Source organism: Emydura macquarii, unplaced genomic scaffold, assembly GCF_026122565.2.
Source record: "Emydura macquarii macquarii isolate MOO-44397 ecotype Brisbane River unplaced genomic scaffold, CSIRO-AGI_Emac_v2 contig_67, whole genome shotgun sequence".
Lineage (NCBI taxonomy): Eukaryota > Metazoa > Chordata > Testudines > Chelidae > Emydura > Emydura macquarii.
This window is the reverse complement of record NW_027130204.1, coordinates 2373772-2395150: the sequence shown is the minus strand read 5'-3', so window position 1 is coordinate 2395150 and position 21379 is coordinate 2373772. Positions and strand designations below refer to the sequence as shown.

The 21379-nt window shown below is 50.5% G+C and overlaps 1 protein-coding gene across 4 annotated transcripts in view; it reads right to left on the bottom strand.

The window, feature by feature from the left end:
• Positions 1-21379, bottom strand: part of NDST2 (N-deacetylase and N-sulfotransferase 2) — a 189996-nt gene that overhangs the window by 34107 nt on the left and 134510 nt on the right. The window lies entirely within an intron of this gene.

Below are 21379 nucleotides of genomic sequence, written 5' to 3'. Positions count from 1 at the left end.
GCTCATCTGGGAGCGGGGGCTGTAACTGACACCCACTGTCAGTTAGCGCCACAGCCTTGGCTGGACACTGCCCAAAGAGTGGCGCGCTCAAGCAGGAGATTGGGTCAGGCAAGAAGCACCAGCAGTTGCTGCTCACTCTGACAGACAGAGACAGAGTCAAGGCAGCTCTGTGATCTGCCTGAGCGAGTCACATGAGGAGACAGGCCTCTTCTGGCAGGGATCCCGGTAAGTGGGAAAGTTGCCAGCTGGCTGACAGGCCTGAAAAGTCAGCCTGAAACAGGAGGAGAAGGGCTGGAAGAGGCGAGAGCAATTACCTCTCTTCAGACAGGTGCATAACGTCACACCCCCTGCATCAGCACAGCATGTGTTAACCCCTGCCAGTCCAGAACAGGAGGGAGCTGAGCAGCAGCCTGGCGCTCAGTCACACTAGCATCAATGAGATGGAGGAATTACCAGGTCTCAGAGATGCCTGCTAACGGGCAGCTTCTCGCTGTCTGCCAACAGGCGGCTGCACACGACCCTGTGACTCCCGAGGGCCCTGGCTGTCAGCGGCTCCTTCCAGCACATGCTTCTGACCTCACTCCCGTGACTGACACCCTAATCCAGGCCACCCCTCTTGGCCCACCACCCCCACTGACAGCACTCTGCTGCCATCCTCCCAGCTGAGAAAAGCCTTCCTGAGGCTAAGCACCTTCATCCAGGCCAGCTATCAGCCCAGCCCCCCACCGACGTGCTACACTGATTGCCGGGGCCATCGCAGCACGTAGAATTGGCCTGTGACATCTTCATTAGCCCAGGAATTTCTGACTTTTGCACTGACCTGACGCTGGGGTGGGCTGTCAGCACTACGAGCCCCTATCTGCTTCGCGTGAGCCGAGCAGGGAACATAGCCTGTACCCCCTCCTGACAGCCCCCACACACAAATTAGAAAACAAAAGAAATCTTTAAACACAACGAGATACTGCAGCATTCAGCTATTTCAAGGGCTACCTACCCCAGTGTCAGAAATGCAAGCAGGCAGCCAGCCAGCTACGCACACTGGCTGCAATGAAAAGAGGGGGCAAGGGGTGTGCATGTGTGTCCTGGCAAAGCAAGTGCATAGAAAGGTCAGTGCTCTCCAGCAGCTGAAGTGATATAAGTGTTGGTGGGCTGAACCAGCCCTGAAGTGAGGAAGAAGAAGGGTTTTCCTCACAGCTTCAGGGAACCTTCCCTTCCTCACCTCAGATGCTACAGAGCTCACTCTTTGGGGGATCACCCCCCTTCCAAAGGCTGTATCCCTTTACCCTGGGATTGGCTTCCCCTCCCTTCCCTCTTCTCTGCCTTTCCTCTCTCTCTCACACACACACAAAAGCTCATACACTCTCTCTCTCTCACACACACACACACACACACACACACACACTCTCTCTCTCTCTCTCTCTCACACATTGCTTGGAGTTGTGGGGCGGAGGAGGAACAATACACAGGCTCCTTGCTCCCCACACAAAGGCAGAGTGGTGAATGATGCTCCCCAACCTCACCTGATGATGAGTAAGGGTCAGTGGCGTCGAGGGACCATGTCCCCCCCACTTTTTAACATGGTTGTAGTTTGGGGAGGGGCGGCATTATCAGCTCCCCTGCTGTGAAGCACAGCCCATGCTGGCACCGCTCCGTGCCTGCCTGAGGCTTGCAGTTGATGGGGGGGCAATGCCATCCCTGGGCCCCAAACTACACCCAGGTTAAAAAATGGGGGGCATGGTCCTCTGCCCCCCCCAATTCTGGTGATAGTGCGCCCCCACTTCTACAAAGGTTCGGGTGCCTTTGGTGAAGGTCCAGGTCTCCCCCAAACCTGGGATATTTCCACGCTAAGTTCAGGTTCCCCGATTCTCTAGGCATCAACCAACATTCTTTATCACTGTAAAATCCCTCTGCTTTGGAGATGAGAATGGGAAATAGCTGCCGTGCCTTCAGCACTGGACATGGGCGAGGATCTACCCTCCATTCCCTGATATGCCACCACTCAGACAGAAGGCTTGTGAAGAGAACAAACAGCTGGCTCTGCAACCATCCTCTGATAGATACCCTATCCAGGCAGGGAGATGCAGCAAGCGCCAAATGTGGGCGCTCAGCAAACCTGAGCATCCAAAATCAGGGGCCATTTATGCAAGTCTGGCTGTAAATAGCAATGAGAAAAGTCCAAATGCCTTACAGCTTTTTCCTGTTGCTTTGCGTGTTTCCTCTTAAAATCCCCCCTCTAACCACCAAGATCAAGCCTAGACTGCGCTCAGTCTCTTCTACATCCCTGCTGAGGGGCTGTGCCTTGCACTGACCATGACAGATGGACTCCCAGATCGAATGTGTCTTTCCCATCTTTAACATCTAGGAGTGTACCACAGTAAGAATCAGTTAAAGCAGGGTCAGATTTGGAGCTCGGAAAGCTCCTGTGAAGTGACAGAGGAAGAAAGCTCTATGCATGCTCCAGCGGAAGGTGAAAACCACCAGAGAGGCCTCCATGCTTACCTGCCCTTGTGGTTTAAACCTTGCAATTACCAGGGAGCCCCAAGTTGTTTAGGTTTGCAGAAGTAAACATTGCATGGCTGTGTACAGAGGCTCCCTCCCGCCTGGCATGGCTGGCTCTTGTGTTTGGAAAGCTTCCAGCAGGCAAAGCTCACAGTTAAAGGGATGTTTGTCAGCATTTTAAACTCCTCCCATTCAGTCCTCGAGGGGTGTATCTCCAGCTAAGCACACAGCTCCCCTCATCCCTTTGGTGTAGGTGCCCTTTGAATATAACCTGGGATATTTTCTTTAACAAAAAAGAAATCACATGCTGAGCCCAAGCAAACTCCATTCTGCTGGCTGCACATGTGCTTTCCAAGGTCTCTCCTTGGTGAAGAAGGGTGGCCAGTCAGCCACCCCGAAAGCCCCTCCATGGAAAGATGTTAGGGTTCCATGACCACCCCCTTCACCACATGGTGAAGTGAATTTCCCCTGTAGACTACCCAAGAATATTTGCACCATAGCGGGGCAGAGGTCAGGCAGGTTGGTGCCAGCTCAAGGGGGCGAAGCAGCCCAGCTCAGCTACGAGGAGGAACCTCGCATTTTGAGGACAGTCCAAGGCCTAGTTATGAAGGGGATCAGTCTGGGCCCAGCTACAGTGGTGTCTGGGACACATGGGGTAATTTGTCACACTTGAAAAGTGGAAAAATCTTAATATCACCTCTGTCCCCCAGCCAGTTAATGCCTGAAGCATGGAGCTGGCACCATCAGTCATCCTTGCTAAATCAAGCGGCAATTTCAAGCCCCAATCCATTTACTTCTTACATCCCAAGCTCCAGTCAATAGCACACTGGGATTTGATACACAACATGCATGTTCCTTAGCAGGTTTCGCGATCCCAGAACAGCTCCCAGAACACAAACACACACACACACACACACACTCTTAGGAGGGGGACAAAATATCCTGTCTCTTGGGCTGTCTGTTTTAACATATGACAAACACCAAGTTTCAGAGCCTGGTGTCTTTAGCTTGGAAGCTGGAAGAGCTGACGCAAGAGCCCCGGGTCCACAGAGATACCAAGACACAGCCTGCCTCACTGGAAGAGGAGATGTTCTGCAGCAGGCAATAGCAGCATATGCAGGAGGAAGGGTGACAGAGAAAGACATGACTTAATTCTCACATACGGCTGCAACTGACCAGTAGGGACACATCAGCTTCATTGCTGGAGAGGACTGTCCAATCTGCCCCTTGGAGTGGGAAGGGGGGAGTGAAGAGGGTGTCAGAGTTCTACCATCTCTCAAGCAAAAGCACTTGGTCCCAGACACCATCTCTTGATGCTGAGATGCCCACAAAATATCACCTTACCTTTAACCTTCCTCTTTGGGGGAAGGTTATTGAAAAAGATAGCAAAGCAATTTTGGTAACCCCTGCAGTCCTCAGATATTGCTGACCCCAGTTGTTTTAAGCCTGGGACTGTACTGGTTTCACTGGATGACAGCACCCTGCTGCTGACAGATGACGATGAGGTGCCTACGCCAATCCTTTGACCAGACAAGAAACAGTAACGTGGGTAAGAAACAACTGTGGAAAGGTAGAGGTGAGAGCAGATGCTGTGGGAGGGAAAGCACACGTGCCTTTTAATACTGTGGTTTATGACCTTGGTAGCTCCTTGGCTGCTTTGGGATGCCTAGGTAGTGGCAGTGGGCAAGAATCCCTTTTCCAGTCTGTGCTTTGCCAGAAGGTGCATGTGGCCTTCACATAGCATGCATGCTATATTTCCACAACATGTTCCTATTTGAGGCTACAACGAAACATCACCTGGAAACTTGTCTGGTGGAGAACACAGCCACTGCCTACTTAAATGCACAGATCAATACAGTCACACCATACACCTGCATTTGGGAGCTCCTGCATAAAGGGCTACAGAACATTCCCGATAAATACAATCGACTCCTGTCCAGATCTCCCTCATCACCGAAACTTACTTTTATAACACACTTTTGGCCCACACGGAGGGGTTTCCAAACAGGGCAGAGCAGGCGTACACATACGTACACCACACAGCCTCCTGGTGGCCCCCTTTGGGTGCCATCCCCATATAATTTTGCCTTTATCCAGGCTCTCCCGTGTCCTGCTCTGCTGCAGAAGGCAGCATCCTACAGGTTCCTTTCTGGAGAAGCTAATCAAGCCGCAGCTCTATAACACAGCTGCATTATGGAGAAAGTAAGCTAAGTGCATCAGCACAGGCAGACTCTTTGGACCTCAGCTGAGCCATTCCTGACCATTGGTGACTAGTAGGAGCTGAAGCCTCATTATGGTCAGGGCACTACGCAAGACGCAGCTAGAAAACTGCTGTTGGGAACAGTCTCCCCAAAATCTCAGCTCCCAACTGCAACAGGACACAAGGGTAGACTGGAGACAGTTTTGTTTTGGGGCACGAATGAGATGACTGAACTCTGGACACAGCGATAGACACATTAGCCCTGCAGAGATAGAAGGATGCAATATGACAGGCAGACAAACAGTCTGGGGAAGAGGGCTCCAGTGCCAGAAACTGAAGTTCCCGTTAAGCAACACACACCAAGTAAAGCTGTGAAAGGTGTCTGACACCTTGGCACATCCTCTCCCCACTATCTCCTCTGCTCTTCACACATGCCCTTTCTCGTGCTAGAGAACCCTCGAGGCTGTGAAGTCTCCATCACCCTGCAAATTCAGGATCTCAAGGGTAAGCATATGCTGCAACAGCTTCTGCAGTCTAGGCCCAATGTGCAAAGCCCAAACTGGGCCCCCTGGGGGTGCAAATAGTCATGCCAAATAGCCAGGGCTAGCTTCAGTATCTACAGACTCAATAATATTAAGGGGCTAGGAGAGGAAAGAATTACATGCCTCTTCAAGAGAAGGGGTGAGCTCTCTCAAGAAAGCGTCTTATAACACAGATGTTGCATCCTTTCTTACTGCTATATGCTCTGGTGCGGCTATTCCTTTGAAAGCAGCTGACAAAGGTGTGACGGGAGATGGGGAAATGTAAAGTACCTCCCTTCCAGTAAGTTCTGCCTTGGTCCGATCTCCCTTTAGAAATGGTCTCATCAAGAATTAAAAGGAACTGGATTATATTTAAGCGTCTTCATACCTGTTTAACTGGTTTCTGGGAGGTTAGTGTTATTTATTAACTGTAGTACAGCAGTACCCAGAGGCCCCAGTACCCAAAACCAGGGTTTCAGTAGGCTGGGTGTTGCATAGAAAGACAGCCCTGGTGCAAACTGCTTACACGCTAAATGAAGACAAAATGCAATAGGCGGGCGTTACAAATAAATGAAAGGGGAGGGATGATGATGATGGTTACAGTGACAGGAAGGCCAGTTACATAGACTTAGTCAGGGAAGCAACGCGCAGGCTTGAGGGATTTGGATTCTTTAAAGATACAAACAGACGAGAGACACTGACTATCATCTCTAAGCTCTGCTGCCTTGCCCGTGTCAGTTTCAGAAAAATTTAGGGTGGAGTGGGAGCAAAGTTGTGTCAGCACATGGAACGCTGTATGTGATTATACTGCATTCCGCAAAGTCGGGGTGGGGGAAGAGTAAAGCACACTGACTTATGAAAAGCTGGGGAGACAAACCAGGGGTTGGGGATGGGGCAAGTATCCACTTGCCCCATAGCAAATGAGACACCTGGAATCAGCTGCCAATTCTCCACAGGCAGCATGGCAGAAATGAGCCTGGAGGAAGGATCTGGAGGAGGACAGCATAGCAGCTTGAGGAAGAGGCACGAAAGACAGCACGAATGTGCCTGCTGGAGGAGCAGGCATATGGGTAATAGAGAGCTGGGAGTTATTGTTAGATTTGTCTTCCTCTATGTGGGTGAAATTATTTCATCTTTCAAACCATCTGCACCCATAATCATTAAAAAAAAAATCATTAAAAAATGCAGGCAAACACACACTTGCCCCCACAGCACACGTTACCCCTCCTCTATTTACAAAAAATCCAGAACTCCACCTTTTACTGGTGAACTCCCACCACACAGAAGTGTCCTCTGCTTACACAACTCTCAACCAGGGTGGATACAAATCATAATTTAAAAAAAATAAAAGCACTGGATTTTAAATTTAAATAATGATTTTTATTTAAAGCTGATTTTGTAATTGCATGTCACAAGTTATTAATTTTCTTCCCATTTTATGGACTTTAATTGCCAAAGTGGGTGTTTTGTTCTTGTTTCTTTAATTAGTTAACTAACAGCAAGTTAGAATTTCTGATTTCCCTTACAGATTTTTTTCTACTATGAAATTTCACATTTAAAATGTTCCTCCATGATAAAAAGACAAGTCCAGGGCCTCATTAACTTAATTACTGTGAGAACACCACAAACGGAAACACAAAATTGAACTGCAAATAACTCGTACTATATTTACAACCAAAACCATCTTCTGAAACACTGAGCTTCCACAAGTCAAACAGATGCAATACTCTGACCAGGCTATATTTCTCCATCAACCTTTGCATTTCCCAAGAGACTTAGTTAATGTACTGAAAGTCTAAATAACTTTTCATGTTAACACTAAAGCAATTTTATTTTGAAGATCTTATGCCACTGAGAAAAAAGTTCTTAATAAAAGTACAGTTGTAGCCCGTGATGTTGAAAACACTTATACATATGCTTAATTTTAACTCTGAAGTCAATGGGGTTATTCAGATGAGTACACTTACATACCTGCTTAAGTGTTTGTAGGCTCCTTAATTTCAGTATTTGGTTTTTTGCCTATAGTAGTTTTGTAAATTCATATAATTTGCCCTACCAGTAGTGGCTTAAAAAAAACCCCAAAACACAGCATTTGCAACTTAAGTTTATTATAAATGTTAATCAAACAATAACACACATTTTCAAATTTGATTTACAAAGCCTGAACCTGATGCAAATCAATTATTTAAATTGCCATGCACTTGTCTCTGGATTGGGGTGGTTAGGAGAAGCTGGAAAACAGAATCCCTCCACAGACAGGGAGGCAGATTTCAGCCTTATTGAGGAAGACAAAACTCCAAGACCTGCTAGAGAACAGAACCAATTGGTCTCATTCTAGACTCTTGTTTTCTTTAGCACATAAAACACATACAAGCTGACAACAGCACCTGCCATCTGCATCCTGCTACTGAAGCGAGATTACACCAGTACGGTGGGTCTCATGATCTTCCTTTAATGTTTTCAAAGAAGAGACATGGAAGACGGGAGTTTATTCTGCCCTGTATCTTAATAACAACGAACTCTTATGTTTACATTGTATATTTCACTGTAAAGGATCCCAAAGCATTCTGTAAACTGTAAGCAGAATCATACACAACAAAAGCTCTACACCCACTGCTTGTCTACACTAGAAAAGCAGGCTTACTTACCAGTAACTGTTGTTCTTCGAGATGTGTTGCTCATATCCATTCCATTATAGGTGCGCTCGCGCCCCGTGCACAGATTCCCGGAACTTTTTTCCCCTTAGCAAGCCCTGTAGGGTTGGCTCAGGTGCCCCCTGGAGTACCGCACTCATGCCGTGGTACATAGGGCGCTGCCGACCCCGTGGGCCCTCAGTCCCTTCTTTCTGCCAACTCCGACAGCAGGGACGGAGGGTGGGTGTGGAATGGATATGAGCAACACATCTCGAAGAACAACAGTTACTGGTAAGTAACCTTGTTTTCTCTCTTCGAGTGATTGCTCATATCCATTCCATTATAGGTGATTAAATAGCCATACCTTGGAGGTGGGTAGAAGTCAGCGTTGCGCCGCCCTCGCCAGCACGGCTCTGCCAAATCCTGCGTTCTCTCTCGCCTGCTGCACGATGGCGTAGTGGGACGTGAAGGTGTGGACCGATGACCAGGTCGCTGCTCTGCAGATGTCCTGCAGGGGCACTCCTCCCAGGAAGGCCGCGGATGAGGCCTGGGCTCTGGTTGAGTGCGCTGTTACAGCTCCTGGAAGCGGCACCTTCTCCCACTCATAACAGGTCCTGATGCAGGCGGTGATCCAGGTGGAGATGCGCTGGGTGGAGACAGGTGAGCACTTCATCCGGTCCGCCACTGCCATGAACAGCTGCATCGACTTCCGGAGCGGCCTGGTCCGCTCAATGTAGTAGGCCAGGGCTCGTCTGACATCCAGGGAGTGCCATCTCCGCTCCTTCTCCGAACCGTGCGGTTTAGGAAAGAACACGGGGAGGAAGATATCCTGGTTATAATGAAACTGAGATCCCACCTTAGGCAGGAAAGCCGGGTGGGGTCTCAGTCAGACCTTATCTTTGTAGAAGACCATGTGGGGGGCTCCGAGGTCAATGCTCTTATCTCGGAGACCCTCCTAGCCGATGTAATGGCCACTAAGAAGGATACCTTCCAAGAGAGGATGAGCAACGGGCATGTAGCCATGGGCTCGAAGGGTGGTCTTGTCAGCATGGCGAGGACCAGGTTTAAGTCGCAGGGAGGCACCGGGTCGCGGACCTGGGGATATAGCCTCTCCACCCCCTTGAGAAACCTAGCTGACATGAGGTGTGAAAATAGGGATCTGCCCTCCATCGGCTGGTGGAAGGCCGAGATGGCCGCCAGGTACACCCGAAGAGAGGCCAGAGCTAAGCCCTGTAGCTTCAAGTGAAGGAGGTACTCCAAAATCACCTGTATTGGCGAGGAGCTCGGTGGGATGCCCCGGGACTGAGCCCAACAGGTAAAACGCTTCCACTTGGCCCAGTACATCACCTGGGTGGAAGGTTTCCTGCTGCTAAGCAGGACCTGCTGCACTTGCATGGAGCAGACTCTCTCTCCCTCCATCAGCCACAGAGTCTCCAAGCTGTCAGGTGGAGGGAGTCCAGGTCTGGGTGGAGCAGGCGACCCTGGTCCTGGGAGAGCAGGTCGTAACACCTCGGGAGTGTCAGGGGCGTGGCTATGGACAGGTCCAGCAATATGCTGAACCAGTACTGTCTCAGCCAAGCTGGGGCGATCAGTATGACATCCGCCTTGTCTCTCTTGATCTACAAGAGGACTCTGGGCAGCAACGGAATGGGGGGAAACGCATACATGAGGGTCCCCGTCCATTCTATAAGGAACGCATCGGATATGGAGCCCGGCTCGTGACCCCGGAGCGAGCAGAACCTCGGGCATTTCCTGTTCCAGGTCGACGCGAACAGGTCCAGTTCGGGAACACCCCACTTGTGGAAGACCGAAGCTACCACCTCTGGGTGAAGTGACCAGTCGTGTCGGGGAAGGAACGACCTGCTGAGGCAGTCCGCCTCGTCATTCCTGACCCCAGGGAGATGAGAGGCAGATATATGAAAGTCGTGTCTCACCGCCAAGTCCCAAAGTTGTATGGCCTCCTGGCAGAGAGCAAGGAGCACGCTCCCCCCTGCCTGGTCATATAGAACATGGCTGCTGTATTGTCCATTAGGACCTGTACCACTCTGCCCTTGAGGAACCAGATGAAAACTTTGCATGCCAGGTGGACTGCTCTGAGTTCCCTGACATTGATGTGGAGGGACATCTCGCCTGGTGACCAGCGCCCTCGGGTACTCAGGTTGCCGGTGATGTGTGCTCCCCACCCCAGATCTGAGGCGTCTGTGATCAGAGTCACAGATGGTATTACCTCCCTGAAGGGAACTCCCTTCAACACCTCCCTTGGGTCCTTCCAGCAGACTAGGGAAGCCAATATCTGGGTGGGCACCGTGACCACCCTGTTCAGAGGGTGTCTGGCTGGGGCGTAGACGGAGGCTAGCCATGTCTGGAGTGGCCTGAGTTTGAGGCGAGCCAGCCTCACCACATACGTGCAGGCTGCCATATATCCCAACAGCTGGAGGCAACACCTGGCTGTCGTCATGGGGGACCTGTGGAGGTCGTCAATTATGGCAGTCATCGCCTCGAAGCGAGGCCTTGGGAGGAAGGCTCTGGCCTGGGTGGAATCTAGTGTGGCCCCAATGAACTCTATGCACTGCACCGGGGTGAGAATGGACTTCTGCTCGTTGATGAGCAGCCCCAGGTTGGTGCACACTGCGCATGTGAGCTCTAGGCTGTTCCTGACATGGGCCCTGGACCTGCCACGGATTAGCCAGTCGTCCAGGTATGGGAATATCTGAACTTCTCTGCGGCACAGGTGGGCCACGACTACCGCCATACACTTTGTAAATACCCTGGGGACAGATGAAAGGCTAAAGGGCAGGGCTGAAAACTGGTAGTGGCCACCAGCTACCACAAACCGTAGAAACCTTCTGTGCCCTGGGAGGATAGAGATGTGAAAGTATGTGTCCTTTAAGTCAAGGGCAGCATACCAGTACCCTGGATCTAGGGTAGGAATGATGGAGGCTAGGGAGACCATCCGAAACCTGAGGTGTCTGATGAACTTGTTCAGACGACGGAGATCTAGAATGGGCCTCAGGCCCCCCTTGGCCTTGGGAATTAGGAAATACCGGGAGTAAAAACCCCTTCCCTTTTCCCGTGGGGGAACCTCTTCCACCACTCCTAACTGGAGGAGGGAGCAGACTTCCTGAATGAGGAGCTGCTTGTGAGAGGGGTCCCTGAAGAGGGACTGGGTGGGGGGGTGGGGGGGGTCTGGAGGGAAGGCCATCAGCTGTAGGGCATAGCCCCTGCGGACTATGCCAAGGACCCATCGGTCCGAAGTAATGCTTTGCCAGTGGGCATAATGCGGCCTGAGTCTGTGGGCAAAGGGCCGGTTGAGATCCAGGAGGAAAGGAAGAGTGCCACCCTCGTGCGCACTGTCAAAAGGATATTTTATTATTTTGGCCCTTATTTGGGCCTTGCTGAGGAACCTGAATGGTGACGACGATTAGGGCCCCGGAACCGCTCCCGACCCCTCCTGGGTTGAGCGGGTCTTGGGGGCTGCCTCGGGGGAGGCTGAGGCTGCCGCTGGATCTGAGGCCGAGACTGACGCCTCGAAGCCTGCGAGGTGTAGAGCCCTAGGGATTGCAGCGTAGTCCTAGAATCTTTCAGGGCATGTAGCTTATCATCGGTTTTGTCCAAGAAGAGGCCAACACCATCGAATGGGAGATCTTGTACGGTCTGCTGGACCTCTTGGGACAGCCCCGACGACTGGAGCCACGAGGATCGTTGCATGACTATGGCCGAGGCCATAGCCCTGCTGGCAGCATCCGCTGCGTCGCTGGAGGAATGTAAGGCCGCTCCTGTCACCGCAGCGCCCTCCTCAATGACAGTCGAGAAGTCCGCCGCTTGATCCTGGGGTAAAACCTGTGGCAGGATCTTAGCGAGTCTCTGCAGTGAGGACCAGAGATTGAGGTTGTACCTCCCAAGGAACGCCTGGTGGTTCGCGATCCTCAGCTGCAGAGATGCTGTTGAATAGACTTTGCAGCCAAACAAGTCTAGCTTTTTGGCTTCCTTATTTTTGGGGGTGTTACCCTGGGCCCCCTGTCTATCCCTCTGGTTCACTGCATCCACCACTAGCGAGCACGGTGCAGGGTGATTATATAAGTACTCAACCCCTTTGGTGGGTACAAAGTATTTCCTCTCGGCTCCCTTGGCAGTAGGGGGAACCGAGGCGGGGGTTTGCCAGAGGGATTTTGCTAACTTGAGCACCCTCTTGCGTACAGGCAGGGCTACTCTTGATGGGCTTGCCATACCCGAAACCCCGAATAGGGGGTCTTCCTCCTCTGAGAGCTCTTTTAGCTCTAGATTCAGGTTGCTAGCAGCTCTTTTTAGCATGTCCTGATGAGCTCTGAAGTCAGGCAATGGAGCCTTACGGTCCCGGGAGGTCACATCATCGGGGGAGGAGGACTGAGGAAGTGGCTCTGTGGAGGAGCCTTCCTCTGGGTCTGATCCCCCGTCAGAGGGAGGGCCCTTATCTGGCTGGGTCGTAGGGGGGGGTGGTGGTGGAGCCACTGATGAGTGGAACGAGGCAGTAGCCTGGCCCACTTGTGTACCCCAGGGGCCCCAATATGGCCATTGCCAAGGACCCTGAGACCACGCTGAAGCTGGCATCGGTGCCGACTGGGACACCTGGTGCCGGGATCTGGAGCTGCTGGACCTCTGCTTACTTTCCTTTGCAGGGGAGCGGCTCCTGGAGGATGACAATGGTGAACGCTGGTGCCGTCGTGTGCAGTGCCGGCGTGGAGAGGAGCTACTGGAGCTGGAATGTCTCCTCCCTCTCGACGATTTGCGTTGACACTTCCCCCCAGGAGTGGGAGCGGTGCTATCGGTGCCAACGCGAAGATCGGGACCGTGAAGATCGGTGCTGACCAGGGGATCGGGAACGCGAGGAGTGGGACCGCCCGCGAGATGTGTGCGTGTCGGTGCCGAAGGTATCGGTGCTGGCGCCGGCAACGAGATGTAAGGCAGCGGGATCTGCGCCGGGCTAGGTGCTGGGGATCGAGACCAGTGCCATGGAATGTGGTGCCGAGTTGGGCTCTCCAGGGAGGACTGAGAGGTAGCCCTGAGAGGAGCTCGACAACTCGGTGCCGGAGCTGGGAGGGGAGCCCACACTCTCTACCCACCTTGACCGTCTGGGGGGAGATGTGGACTCCTGTCTCCGCCAACCACCGAGGACACCCAGCGCGGGTTTACCGCAAGACGCAGGTCCCCTAGCCCTCGGCCGAGGGGGGGACGGAGGCGTGGGCAGGCCCATGAGGGCGCGTGCTGCGGCGAACACCTCCGGAATCGATGGCCCTTGCAGGGGCGCTACCCCACTCTGCAGAGTAGGGGAAGGCTCCCTGCGTGGAGATGCCGGTGCCGGAGTAATGCCGGGCCCTGGATCAACGACGCCAGTGCCGGAGGAGTGCTCTGCACCGAGGAGACGCTCAGTGCCACAGGGGAACGCGCCGGTTCAGAGTCCGGACGCAGGGTGGACTCCATGAGGATAGCCTTCAGCCGTGCCTCTCTCTCCTTCTGGGTGCGGGGCTTGAAGGCTCTGCAGATCTTACATTTATCTCTGCAGTGCTGCTCTCCGAGGCAACGGAGGCAGCGATCGTGAGGGTCACTCACGGGAACAAGTTTGGCACACACGGTGCAGGGTTTGAAGCCCATTGAGCCAGGCATGGCCCAATATGAAGAAAAAACCCCTAAGGGTTTCCTTAACTATCTATGTATACTAAACTCACTTAATTACTTAACAATCACTAACAATACTAAGAGGCTGCGACTTGCAAAGCAAGAGGCAATGTTCCAGCAACCATCAACAGGCGGAAAGAAGGAACTGAGGGCCCGCAGGGTCGGCAGCACCCTATGTACCATGGCACGAGCGCGGTACTCCAGGGGGCGCCTGAGCCAACCCTACGGGGTTTGTTAAAGGGAAAAAAGTTCCGGGAATCTGTGCATGGGGCGCGCACACACCTATAATGGAATGGATGTGAGCAATCACTTGAAGAGAGAACAGTAGTGTAACCCATCTCACAGCAACAGCCACCATCAGAATAGCTAAACCACGGGCAGCAACAACATTTAGGTCCATGGGTTTTTACTGCTGTGTCATGAAATACCTGTTTACACTAGCAGCCTTGCTGCCAGTAGGTGCTATAATACAGGTGCTAATTTTGCTCGTACAGAAATTACCTTAGGATGAAACATAGCAGCTGCTTAACAGCACACAGATAATAGTACATGATAGTTTAGTGAAGAATGCTGCACTCAATAAAACTAAGGAGAATTTACTACTAATCATGTATATAGTACTTAAAATGTACACAATGCTCTGTAAAAACTAAGACAGAAGTGCTCCCTGCCCTGAAACACTTACAGTTCTAGATAGGGACAAGATCTGGAACACAGAAACAGGAAAGGAGCACATAGAGTGATTATTGGTCAGGAAAACAAGGTGGGAATAATTGCTGGAAGGAGACGGAGTATTTGGCAGAGAATAAGAGAGAATTTTCTAAGCAATGGAGGCAGCACAAAAGAAGATGCAAAGGTAAGAGTGGGCGAGATGAAGGGAGCAGCAATAAGTGAGAAGGGGAAGCAAAGCACAGAGGTAAGTTGGGAGCGACTGCTCAGGGAGACAGAACGCAGTTATGAGCGACGGAATTTGTCCAGGACAACAGGACTAGCTGCCCTCCTCTAAAAAATAAATAGAAATTACAGGTTAGTTACTCAGCACAGTGGTGTACCGAGGGTCTCCAGCGCCAGGGACAAAGCCTACATTTGCGCCCTTTCCCCCCCCAGGTCTCACGCTCCCCCATGTGCAGGACAGGAGGGGTCCCAGCCCCACCCCCTAGCTGTCCCGGGGATGGGGAGTCTGTACCTGCGGGGGGGAGGGGATGCAAATGCAGGCTTGCCTCCACTGCCCCTCCCCTCCGCACTTACCCGCTGCGCGGCGCCCGCCTGTCCCACTGCAGCCCCGCAGACTGGTACCGGTTCAGATGGGGGGGCGCTGGGCCGGTCCTCCATGACACGCAGGGGGAGCACTGCAGGGTGCCCCTCAGAGCCTTCTGGGTATCCTGAAGGGCTGGCCCAGCACCCTCCCCCGCCACGCTACCGACTCAGCTCAAGAGGTGAAAGCCTCGTCTGAAAGACTGTTTCCAGCAGCAGTTCCCTATCCCCTGCAGAGCCACTGCATTTACTAATAACTCAGGAAATCACCATGCCCTGCAGTAGCTAAGGATGGACATCAGGGCAGTTTCCCATCCAAGTACTGACCAGAGCCTATGCAGCTTGGCTTGTGAAACCTGACGCATTCACAGCCCCAAAGGGGTTTGTCTAATAAAACTGGGTGACATTTTTCAACCAAAACTATTCTTTAGCGTATTTGGCTAAACTGAGCAGTATCACAGCCATATTTTAGATCTCAAGCAAAAACTATGTCCAATTGGAGTTAGGGTTGAGAGACCATACCAGTTATTTAAAATAAATATGTTTTAAAGGTGATGTAAATATCCTAAATACAAGTGTTACAAACCCAGGAATTTCAGAGTCAAGGTTAAAACTTAAAAGAAAGCCAAACACAAAGGTATGAATATCTCAGGAACAGCGTATACAGACTCTTCAAACTTCCCCTGTAGCTAAAAAGCATTGAACCCTTGTGCATTCGTTACACAGAAGAAAGTATAGAAATACACAGTTAGGGCACACAAATAATTTTAACTTTTCCCTACAGTGATACCACACAATAATTATACTATTTTGGTTCATATGTCTGTATTGGTCTTTAGTCCCTGGCTGGACTAAATCCATGTTTAAAGCCAAGAGACCTTTTTTCTCTTCATGATGTCACTGCACAGGGCAAAATTAGGGCTGTTTGGGTGACCCTGACCATGCATTTCGATTTCTTGCTCGGTGCAGCCAGAGCTCAAGAATTTCACCATTTTTAGGTACAAGGGAAGTCTGAAGAGTCTGTTATTCTGTTACCAGGTTATTCAAGGCAAAAAATGGTTTGATACCCTATGCTACATTTCCTAAAGCACCAACATAAAAATTAATTTAAACTCTAATTAACTGACAAACTCTCCCACAATGAATTGGCTTTAAGAATGTACGAGCTATCATTCTGGAGAAGATGCATTGTATTTTTCATATGAACAAAGACTGAGCCCTGCTCTAAGTACAAAACTCAATCTTAACTTCGGAGCTGTGACTGGTGTCTTCGACTCAAAGAGTTCACAGGTTGTCTCCCAACCCCACCACAAAGCATCAAGTGCACAGCTATAGACTGGGGACCGACGAGCTGGGCAGCAGCTCTGCAGAAAAGGACCTGGGGGTAACAGTGGATAAAAAGCTGGATATGAGTCAGCAGTGTGCCCTGGTTGGCAAGAAGGCCAATGGCATATTGGGCTGCATTAGGAGGGGCATTGCTAGCAGGTCACGGGAAGTGATTATTCCCCTCTATTCGGCATTGGTGAGGCCGCATTTAGAATATTGTGTCCAGTTTTGGGCCCCCCAATACAAAAAGGATGTGGACAAGTTAGAGAGAGTCCAGCGGAGGGCAACAAAAATGATTAGGGGGCTGGAGCACAGGACTTATGAGGAGAGGCTGAGGGAACTGGGCTTGTTTAGTCTGCAAAAGAGAAGAGTGAGGGGGGATTTGATAGCGGCCTTTAACTACCTGAAAGGGGGTTCTAGGGAGGATGGGGCTAGGCTGTTCTCGGTGGTGGCAGATGACAGAACAAGGAGCAACGGTCTCAAGTTGCAGGGAGGGAGGTCTAGGTTGGACATTAGGAAAAAGTTTTTTACTAGGAGGGTGGTGAAGCACTGGAATGGGTTACCTAGGGAGGTGGTGGAATCTCCATCCTTAGAGGTTTTTAAGCTGCGGCTTGACAAAGCCCTGGCTGGGATGATATAGCAGAGGTTAGTCCTGCTTTGAGCAGGGGGTTGGACTAGATGACCTCCTGAGGTCCCTTCCAACTCTAATATTCTATGATTCTATGAAGTGGCATCCTTCAGCACTACTCAGGTGGGACAGGCTGATGCAAGCTGGTGATCTTTGTTCAGACAATACGCTCCGTCTGCCATCCCTGTCAGTGCTCAGTCTCACTGTTGTTGTGCCACCTCTTGACTGCATTTCACCTCTCTTGTGCCTGCACCTCCCATTCCAGCTTATGCAGAGTGTCCGTACAACATTTCACAGGCAAATGCATCTCAGCCCCAGCTCTTCGCTTAGGCAGGCCAGTCAAACTCTGAAAGAACGTGTGCATTCATCCTCAGCATCCAGCCAAGTGCAGTGGGGAGGGGGGGAACCAGCCAAACACACAAGTTCAAAGGGGCCATGAGGACAAATGTGCATCACCTCCTCAGCCCCACTGGGCTGTCAGCTTGACAAAGGTATCAGTAATGTCAGCTCCAGGAAATCAACCAATGCAGCCCCCCAGTTTCAACCCCCTGGTTTCCTTCTGATCTGGGGGGCAGCCCTTCGTCAGAGTAACTTATAATTACCTGACCAATGCCAAGGGGTGTGCCCAAGGGCTATCCAGCCAGATGCTGCTCTCTCTCACATTGCCGATGCGGTTAGTGCAGGGGACCCTTTTCTGACACATTCCCGCACACAACCTGGGGCCCCAATCTTTTCCTATTCTGCAGAGGTTATCAGACAGTAAGCTCTCCTGAGTACACAGGGATGGTGACTCTTGAGCTGAGAAAGAAGCTAATAAGGATCAAAGCCAGCCCCAGGAATGGCATTACTAATGAAAGGAAGGCCCTCTTAGTACTGTTGGCCTAATGGGATCTCGGGGTCTTCGCGCCGTGTTTGGTCCCCAGTCCACAAGTGTCAGAGGCAAGGTCACAGATTCACTAGTCACATCTATTATGATAATGGGCTCTGAGAGGGTGGGGGTTGAGAATTCGGGCCCCTGGTTCTAGTCTCAGTTCTGCTTTCACAGTGTGTGCAACCTTGCGCAAGACACATGAACTTCCTGTGCTGCAGTTTCCCCGACTGGAAAGTGGGGATACGACTGCACTGGGGTGCTGTGAAGAATGACATCTGCATGCACTCGGAGATCCTCAGATGGAAAGAGCCATGTTATTCTAAACACGACTGAGGACTCGCACACTTCAGTACACTGATGAGAGAGATTTTCATTGCCATCTGCTCTGTTGTAAACATTCTGGATTATGAGATTTGAGACAGTAACAAGGTAGAAAATCCCTCAGCAGTTTCCAATTAGAAAAACAATTGTAGCTTTACACACTTGGAGAAATTATTTTCTCTGCATTGCACATATTGACCTATCTCGGTTCTTGTACTGTACCAAACATTAGCTGGGGGAAGGGGACGGCTGCACTCACTCATGTGTCACTCTAGGACTGGGCTATGGAGGTTAAACTGCTGGGAATGGCATTTATTTCTGAGGGGACATTTCTTTTGACTAAAACCCCACATATACAAAACTACACAGGACTTTGCAAAGGCAAGAAACAGCACCAAAGGGAGATGCTATTTTTGGCCTCCTGTCTCTTACAGAAAGATACCCCTTATTTCTTCCATGCAGCTGAGCAGCTTGAGGAGCCAAAACTAAGCACCAGGCTGATCTCAACCAATTCAATGGGAGTGAAATGAACCAAGGGATCCAGACCAACCCCCCGGTAAGAGATCCCATGCAGTGGCTACTCACTTCCTCCTCTCTCTGGAGCTCCCATCAGACAGGTTGTGCATGCAGGCCAGAGGGGGACACTAGCTAGCTATGCAAGATGCTCTCTCTCTCTTCCTTCATGGGTTAAGTGTGTTACCTCCATGTGATAACATTTGTATTTTAATTTTCAATGTAAAAAGACTTCCTACTTTCAAGGCTCAAACTGGTACCATTCAGGGGCCATAAAGGACATGGGAATGCCACATACAAATCTGCCCCAAACAGGAACACAAAGCAAACAAGAAGGTTAATGTTTTCATTTTGTCTTCCCCTTCCCCTTTTACAGAACAGGGATGTTACATAACCTCAACACACGCAGTGGGGCTAAAAGCACCTTTTTGCTCTGAATGAACCCCAAACTTTACAGCCTTTTGTTTGGGAGATGGCACAAAATGGCTTGAATGGTTAGCGATGAAAACAAATTCCCTGGAGGAATATTTTGCATTAAAGATGGCTTCAAATTCACAATGAAACATTCCAGGACCAGCCATATTCACAGAACAATGTGCATGCGGCTCACTCTCTCTCTGACAGCCCTGCGCCTGGCTTGCTCGCGCTGCAGTAAGCTTAGTACTGCCCTGAAGGAGTATTAGATGATAATAAGCTCTGAGCCTTCCTTTCACCTCATGCCTGGGCTCATCCTAATGTATGTGAGCAGGCTTAGCTCATAGACTTTTCTTCTGATCTCTCCCCTCCACCCTGCATGTTTTCCCGATGATTCGCATGAACGAGCAAGAGGAATTGCAGCTGCAGAAACCAGTTGATGGGATCCCTGGTATCATAGTTGGAATCTGAACCACGGATGTTCTCCCCATTCCCCTTGCCACACGCAGGACAGGATATTCCCGAACTGGTGTAGAACTGGGTGTGTGGGAACAAGCTTCACATCCACTCATCTGGCATGGCAGAAGAGGCTGCTGGCAGAGAGGAGAGAGGCTGTGTGCACTTTAGCAGACTCTGGAACAATAAGGTGCAGGACCCAGCATGCTTAAAGGGCCAGAATGGGTGCAGGTAACTGTCCCAGTCTGCAGGGGATATTCCCTATGCACCAGACTCCACTCAGAGTACAGTCGCCTTTGCCAGCTTTCAAACAGACCTAACGTCTTACGGACTCAGGGAGACACCCTCATGAAACGTTGCAAGGGAAGAAGGACCCTGCAGCATGCCAGCCATTGGAATAGCCACTCTCTTTCAGTGCATTTGCAGAGATCGCATGCTGTGTCGCCTGAAGAAGAGAGCTTAAAAGAGGCACAGGTGTGTGTGATGGGGTGAGAGTACAGAATCACATATACATGCCCGGATGCAATACTACCTGACAGAGTGTGAGGTCATGTGAACAGACCTCATCTGTGGCTGCAACATCTGAGCCATGCCTTTGCCATACACAACCTGGAATATGCTACTGGCCATGTAAAATGGTTGTTCCAGTGTTAGGGATAGCAACGGGGCCAATAACTAGCTCCGTGTAGGTTTTTGTTTCATTACACTGGTGAGAAGCCACTTAAGACAGGCAGAATGTGTGCCTCAGAGATTTTAGAATGATGGAGAACAGACGGATCATTTTTATTTTATAGCCACTGCTTCCAAATAATCAAAACAGAAAATCCGTAGAGGGTGTTGTCTAATGACTGCAGCAGGGAAACAGGAGCCAAGATTCCTGGCTTTGTCACTATGTAACTTTTGACAGGTTGGTCACACTCCCTGCCTCATTTTCTTCATTTATAAAGTGGGGATGGCAACAATACATGCCTCCTTAATCCCCTTTGAGATCTCTGGCTATAAGATGTCATAGAAAGGCACAGTATTACTTCTGTGACAATGCCGGGGAGGGAACTCCAGTGCAGCAAGCCTGGCTGCTCACTATCCAGACACACAGCAGATCCACAGCTCAGATGTTTTGTGCTGCTCTACTTTATTGCAGCAGGCAGACATGCGCTGAATAGCCCTGGTGTATTTCACCCTCTATTCACCCTTCACCTACATTTAAAGTGGCAAGAGAACTGAAACCAGAAGGAAAAGGGAAAATTACCTCTCATCTCCCACATAGCCCCACTGTGGGAATCATACGGTACAGTGTGGGAACCACATTTACTCAATTATGGTACCTGAAAAACAGCACCCAATCCCTACAATCTCTGTTCTGGTAGGACTCAGAGAAAGAACCTGCCCAGCATGAGGTCTTTGGCCTGGGTACTAGGACCAGTCCAGCAGCAGTTTTGGCTGTGACACAGGTGTGCACTTGGCCCATTGGGTGGGGTCAGCACTGTCTGTTGTTCAACAGGAACTTCACTGGCTGATTAAAGAACACCGTTAATGGTCTCTGACCTAAGTTCCAGCTAATGTCCCTCAACCAGCAGGATGGCAGTTGCTTTACAGAGCCCCATGATGGGGAGAAATCCTCCGAGCTCCAAGACAGCAATTTAAACCTTTCTCCCCAGAAAGCCAACATTGAAGAAGCTGTGATGAGAAGTACTCAAGGCTTTGCTTTCACTAATTTTATTCTCTATTCTTCACACACATTTATATGAATCTCTCTTTCCAAGCTTTCAAGTTACCAAACATTAACATTAAATTCTCTGGTTTTGCTCCCAAAGTGAAAATGAGGGCTTAGACAGCTGTATGACAAAGCACTAGAAAAAAACAACATAGGGAACAATCCTGCCCTGGCCCTTGGGGGATGGACAAGCCCTGACCTGATTTTTAAATCTCTAATTTCTCTGATCTTTAAAATGACTTCACTGGTTACTGATTTCGCTGCAATGTGTTCCTCCCCAGAGCAGTCTGGTTACCCAGGATTCAGGTGACCGATAAGGGTCAAGAGTATGTTTATTTGTAGCGTAAGCGAGCAATAGCCCAGGACAAGGTGTGTTG